We start from the raw sequence: 7836 nt of genomic DNA on the forward strand, positions 1-7836 counted from the left end.
TAGACCCCACCCCAGGACAAAAAGTTGCATAAACCTGTCGTTCTAACAAAACCTAGATCACACTTGGATGTATTACTAGTTAAAAAAAAGTTAGAGAGCTGTGTGAAGTTAAGCGTTTGGAAGAACAAATCTAGCAGTTTCCCACTGTGTCCAGTCTTCGTCTTCCCGTCTAGTGCTCAGCGCATACAAATCAAATCGACATGGGTCTTCTCATCTGACATAAGAAGGTAAACAAACGTGGACTTCCCAAACTTTGGGACAGATCCTATAAGAGATAAATCAGATCCACATTCCGTGTCTGCCCTGTTGCTTTCTTTTCCCACCCATAGCTCTTTACCCTGAACACAGAGGAGGCATGAGGAGCCTAATCCAAGCAGGCAGGCATTCCTTCAGCATATGTTCCTGCAGAAGAGTCATGGCTAAACACACACAAACACACAAAAGTGTGAATGCTGTGTACCTTCTGCCCCCGGTCAAATGAAACGGTGAACTAAAAGATGAATGCGCTCTCACTTTTTGCTCTCTGACACACACACACACACACACACACACACACACATTCTTCCGGCCCCTTCCACTCTCTACACACACCTCAGACTGTTGTGTGTGTCCTGTTATCCGCCTTCACAGATGGAATAACGAGCTTGAGCCTGTCTTGCCTTGAGATCACACTGGTAATAGATCACAAACAGTGTTCGAACTATACCGTGGCCTTTGGGGGGGGGGGGGGGGGGCGGTTGTGTGCTTACAATGATTTACAAAGATTGCAAGACAGCTGCAAGTGTATGCACTATACAGCATTTACCCTATTACACTTTATTGACAGGAATTGATAGGTCAAACAGCAAACCGCCACCCACAAATAGTCGATAAACAAAGCGTCAGGCTGTCTTTGAGATTTCACATGAACAACGGTTAAAGTTACTCAGGCTACCGAAGAATACCATAATTCCTCCGTTCAATTCAAGCTTCCATCCTTAACAAACAGCCATGTATATCGGCTCTTTCAGTCTCTCCACTGCTGGCTGTTCCAATTTAACGGGACAGGAGCGAGAGGGGTTACGATGGTGACCTGCCTCTGGCGAGCTGTTACCACCACCATCTTCAGCCAGAGAGGACATTATTTCTTCAGCTTCTTCTTATGTTGCCACCCCGGCGGGAGGTGTGCTAACAGGGCTTGTCACCGCTACACAATTTCTTAGTAAAACCCAAATCAATTAAACTGCCTTGTTTTCTTTTTGCCATGGCTATATGATGCTAACTGCAGAATGGATTTCAAGGACTTTGCGCGCCGATTAATGGCCTCCGTTTATATTTTTTCTATGAATCTTTGAGTTAACATGTACTAAACATGGGTTGAATTTGCACCACCTTAGAATAGTATATAGTTATCTTTATTGAAGTGAATTAGGTTTAAATCGTCATCATGCATGAATGAATGATATTTTTGCAATTTTACACATAATAATCCAAGATGATCACATTACACAAAACTGAAACTGCACATGAAAATGACACATTGTCAATATTTTTTAGAGACCCCCCCCCCCACAAAAATTTCACAAATCGCATTTTCAGGGGAGCCCATGTCTTATTAAGGGGAGCCGAGCTCCCCCTAGCTCCCCCCGTAGTTCGCACCCTGATCACAAAGCGAGAGGGCTCTACTCACATGTTAGATAGAGCCTGTGCATATATTTGTGTCTCCTACATACTGAGACGGTGAGAGAAAGCTGGGCAGAGGGGAGCGGGTTAACCAGACAGGGTTCCGAACCAGCCGAGTGGCTGCTATCGCTGCGGCGCGGTTTATTTACTGAACCTGGAGACGAGAATGACGCCATGCCACAGGGCCACGTATGCTGTGTGCAGTGGGGAGAAGAGAAAACATGAGGAGAGGACAGCTGGGGTGTTTCATTACAGAGAAAACACAGTGGGACAGATATGCCATGCAGAGACAACACCTCTGTCAGTGTTAGGAGAAGATTTACACCACCTATACAGGCTGTTGGCATCAACCATTCGTACATATAGCTGTTATTCATAGGCATTCCACGTATTTTTTGCTGTATGCAGTGGCGGAATTTAACTAGGTACATTTACTCAAGTACTGTACTTAAGTACAAATGTTGAGGTACAAACAACAAACAAAGTCAAACTCCACACAGAAAGGCCCGGAACGACCTGGATTCTAACCCAGAACCTTCTTGCTGTGAGGCCACTTCTACTCCGCTACATTTCAATGAGAAATATTGTACTTTTTACTCCGCTACATTCATTTGACAGCTTTAGTTACTAGTTATTTTACAAAATAAGATTTTTGCACACAAAAAACATGCAGTTTATAAAATCTGATGTTTTATTATAAAGTAAACTACCCGACAACATAACAGCCTACAACTCCAGCTAAAATGATTAGACCATTACACACTTAGTTGAGTGACAGAACCGTTTGGATCGTTTCCAGTTTCTAAATTGTGAGTATTTTTACTTGTAATACTTTAAGTACATTTTCCTGATAATACTTACACACTTTTACTTCAGTAACATTTTCAGTTGTACTTGTAACAGAGTATTTTTACAGTGTGGTATTAGTACTTTTACTTAAGTAAAGGATCTGAATACTTCTTCCACCACTGAAAAATAAGATAAAGCACAGTGCTCTTTGTGATAAAAAAAATAAATAAATGCAAACACAGCAACTATCTATCAGAAAGTACCACATCTATAAAGGAAACTTTACAAAAGACACAGTTTCGAAGTGTTTTTTCTTGTGTAGCATAAACTGACTACAATCTGCATCTCATTGTGCAACAACAATAAATGAACCTTGAGTTACCACAATTACCGAGAAGGACACTCCTTTTAATGGAAGGTCCTTTTTTGTTCTTTCGGGTCATCAAGACCTGCTTACTGCACTTATCCAGTGCTGCAAATAAAACAGCATCCCTTGCGAGAATATCAAAGTATCACAAGATGCCCTTTCCAGTCACTGTAATGAGATGAAATTGGCAATTACTCTGTTCTGAGTTTAACTATTCCTCTCTTTGAGGCTCTCTCCATTAATTCCCTCCATTTTAAATCTACATGTGATTGCTTTCAACTGAAGCTGAGTGATGTGACAGAGGACATAGAGATGGAGGGGGATGAGAGAGGACATGGATGAGCAATAAATGGAGAGAGGGAAGAGTTGAAGGAGGCGATGGAGGGAGGCAGCTTGAAAGGGACAGCAGGAAATCAAAAGAGGATGGAAAATTAAAGACTAGAGGTGACGATGGACGATAGAGAGGATGACGGACGGATACAGTTTATTAAACTTGGTCATTGAGTCATTTGCTCTTCAGGATAAATGCACCTAATTGTTTTTTCCATTCTAGCCTCGTATTGGGATGCGAGAAAAATATGCTTTGGTTTATTGGCATTTCTTTAAACCAATCACAATCGTCTTGGGCAGCGCTAAGCGCCAGACGGAGCCACGGTGCCTTTGCAAAATAGTCTCGGGAAGGAACTTGTTTTGGTGGAACGTGTACGTTTAAAAGTAGTTTTAGTCGTGCAACAGAAAACTCAGATTGGACAGATAGTCTAGCTAGCTGTCTGGATTTACCCTGCAGAGATCTGAGGAGCAGTTAACCATAGTCCTCAGAAATCCACCGGAGTTTAGAACGCCAACACAAAGAAAGCGGAAGGTACCGGACATCCGGCCGAAAATGAAGGACATCCGACGGAATTTTCAGCGGCACCTGAACAATCCCAGAAGAGAAACGTCGTTGATATAGACTATATATATATGCGGCTCATGCTAACTTTGCGATTTAGGTAATGAGTCGCCAGCGAAACAGATATTAGGGCAAGCAGTGTGAGCCTCCTCCAGCTTTCTATCGAAACTGAAATTTCACATACATTTCAAAACGCTGTGTTTGAGTCCAACCAAAGTAAACACAGAAATTAGCCACCCGGATTAGTTATTGTAGCTAATGCAAAGCTAATGCAAACTAGCTAGCTAGAGTGGCCGCGGTTAGCTCATACATTCAATTCAATTTTATTTATAGTATCAAATCATAACAGGAGTTATCTCAAGACACTTTACAGATAGAGTAGGTCTAGACCACACTCTATAGTTTACAAAGCCCCAACAATTCTAGTAATTCCCCCAAGAGCGAGCATTTAGCGCGACAGTGGCGAGGAAAAATTCCCTTTTAAGAAGAAACCTCGGCAGACCCAGGCTCTTAGTTGGTGGTGTCTGACGGTGCCAGTTGGAGATGTGATGAACAGTGGCAATAATAGTCACAATAAAGATAATGGAACAGTGACTACAAATGGTAGTTGTAGTAGTTCATGTCATAGCAGGGCACTGTAGGGCGTTACAGGACGTAGCAGGACGCAGCAGTGTTCAGCAGGACACTGCATGGCACCGCAGAGCGTAGCAGGGTGTACATGTCTGTGATAACAGAAGGAATGAACGGTGTAAACGTTAACCTATTAGCGGCTAAGCTTACAGCAGAAAAAAACAAGAACAAAAAGACAAAACCAAGTTACAAACATATCACTAACGCGCCCTCGCTAACATTTACATTTTCACAGGAGCTGTAGTTTTTTGTATGCTCACAAAATAATAGTTTAATGTTGTTAAAATCATGATCGTTTCGACTTCCATTAGCACATGTTGTACTGGATGCCAATTTTTCTTAGAATATGGAAAGTAAACCCCAGGAACACAACTATTTCTTTCAGAAAGACCAAAGAAAGAAAAGCTTAGTGAGAGATTGTAATGCGTTTCAGAAGCTAGTGGAACAGAGGCTAAAGACATGACGTTAGGTCTCCGGCTCAGTTAGCTAAGAAAAGCTAATCCAAGGGTACATTTCTTGTGTTTCGGTGTCTAAAATCCAAGCAAGCAGTGAAGTTTTACAGTTGAAGATAGAACACAGGGCTAAACGTTACACCATAGTCACGTTTGTGAGTGGTAACGTTCCTACTTGTCATGCTGTGTTGCAATATTGTATGTACGAATGTATGTGTTGCGTAACTTAAAAAAAAAAGTGACACAAGGTACACTTCTTGCATTTGGAAACATTGGAACAAATGTCTGTATGTGTTTTAATCATTTTGATCTTATGAAATTCAATTCATACCACTTTCTGTGTCTCGTTTGTCTTGTCTTGTTTTACATATTTTTGTACTGATATGGACCTGTGTGTCTGAAATAAAGTTGAATTGAAACGTGATTATACAGTATGAGATATAGCTGGTACACTTGTGGCATAGTCCACTGAAAAAAAGTTGTTTGGCTAATGTATTTGATCTCAAAACTCACTGCAATATAATAGAGGAAAAGGGGATCAAGGAGACAAAGATCAGTCAAGTGTAAATACATTCTGCAACATTTGGACAGACAGACATGAATTTAATGAGGCATGAATAACAGCACAGACACTGAGTGATGTATAAAAGACATAATTTATTCACAAATAGATATTTCGCAGAGTGATTCCAAAGTTTCTGTAAAAGATTGTCATACTAAAAACACAATTCTGTCGTCTCCAACTTGAATTGTACAACAAGTGTGACACGGTAAGCATAAAATACATGCACATATCTGTACACTCTGTCACCAAAATAGATCTGATTACAAAAGATAGTGCTCAATATAAACATCTGTGGAGTTCGGTTTCACCAGCTGACTCGCTATTCTTTTTTTTCACAAGTTCTGAGAATGCACATTTGCAGTATTCTTCCTCTGGCTGTTGTGTATTAAAATAACGCAGCTGCTAAAGCTCAGCAAAAATAGACTCTGCAGTCTCTGATGATGCAGCTCCCTGCATGTTAATACAGGTTCGCCATCTTCAACAGCAAATACTCATGTGTTGTTGTTGGCTGAGAACACTGGGAATATAAAGTGTTTCTTTTTTACAGCAGTAAAGGCAAAACTGTTTCACCCCGATTGTGTCTGAGGTTAAGCCGGTGACAGGAAACTCGAGATCAGACGAGGGGGAAAAAGTATTCCGAGTGACGGCCTTAAAGTGAGTGACGGTTTGCAAATAATATCTGGGGAGTTTCTGGGCTGCGTGCGGTGGAACAGTGCACATTGAGTTATGCAGAAAATAAAAGGAGTGGGGAAGTGGGGGCAACCTTGACCTGTGCCTCTTTTGCAGAAACAATAAAGAGATATTTGGATTAGTTGATTGGGGGGGAGTGGGGGGGGATAGCTTGAGCAACAATGAGTAAACAATTAAGTAACAGGAAGAGAGAGGTCAACCCTGGTGTATGGCTTTTCTAACAGGAATAAGAATGGGAACTTCCAATTGCTAATAACATGTAGCTTGACACAGACTAGCTAGCAACATGTGATTCAATCTATAAAGTCGATCAATCTTTAATATGTCAATATTTTTTAGCAGGATTGGCGGAAATGTGTCTTAATTCTGCAGAAAGTGTTGTTTTTTTTCACTTTGAAAAGTGCCCCATCATATATAAGGGCTGTCAGCGAAGATGAGACAGCATAACGGGAGCGGGTCTTATAATACATCTATGAACGGGAGTGAATGGCTAGCAGAAACAAAGCTCCCTGAGCAGAAATGGGAAACAATAAGGGTCTTTTGAATGGCAAGTTTCAGTTTCTTCTCTCCACAAGACTAAAGATATTTACATGTAACGTTACGGTCGATGTAAACTGAGTGACCAGCGGAGTATTAAGAGACTTGAATACCACTTGAGGATTAAAATCTTGAAAAAAAAATATCCCTTTTAAAGTACATTTACAACAGATAAAAATGTGTGATTGATCGCGAGTTAACTAAGACGTTCATGCGATTAATCGCCATTTCAATTTTGAATCGTTTGACAACAATATAGTTTGTCATTGGTCTCTTAATAGGCAGAAGAGGTATTGGGAGATGTCTAATGATTATTTGATTGCTGTAGTTTTAAGCTTTTGTTCTTTTTAATTAAAGCCAGTGTGTGTAGCATTTGGAAATGTCTGAATTTGGCGCCCACCAGTGGTGGCATTAAAGAAAATTAAAAAAAACATTGGGGCAGACGCTAATGCACATTGCTACACCCGCAGAAGAACCAGTGAAATACCCATCCCCTGGACACTGATAGGGAAGGCTCACAGGCTCACATGGGCCTCTGGTTTCATGACACATGCACACACATGCACCAGGAAACAAGAGGCCAAAGGCTGACCCAAATCTTCACTGGAATTGGTTCGTTTTTCTACAAAGAATAATACATGGCGTCAGTAGAATTTAAAAGATGCTATAACATGTATTATATGTAGGATTGGGCATCAAGAATCGATTCCGACTTGGAATCGTTTCAAAAATAACGATTCCAGTGGAATCGTTTCTTTATTGGAATCGTTTAGAGGATATAGTTTCAAATCCGATCACCGCTTCCCAATTTAACATGCGCACGTTTTGGTTTCCGTAGCGGCCAGGCGCTTGTTGTGTTGCAGCCTTGGAGCTCAGTAAGCAGCGCTCTAGTCTGGCTTTATTTTACGTTGAAAAAGCTGTAAAACTGCAAACCACCATTGGATCAAAATAAAACGTTCCTCTTATTTGTGAAAATAGGCATGCGACCCGTTTTAACTCCACCCCTCAGAGACTCTCAATCGATAAGAACCGGAATCGAAAGGAAGAATCACAATTGGAATCACAATTGTTAAAATCCAAACGATGCCCAACCCTAATTATATGTACTATGGTCAGATCTACACAGTGGCTTTATATATAATTTAACTAAATATGTTTGAGGCATATCATTTCTGTATAGTCAAATTTAATTTGAACCCTAACCTCAAACTTATATTTGGAAAACTAAACACAATACCAAGATTTCAGTGAC

This window comes from Sander vitreus, chromosome 19 (assembly GCF_031162955.1).
Source record: "Sander vitreus isolate 19-12246 chromosome 19, sanVit1, whole genome shotgun sequence".
Lineage (NCBI taxonomy): Eukaryota > Metazoa > Chordata > Actinopteri > Perciformes > Percidae > Sander > Sander vitreus.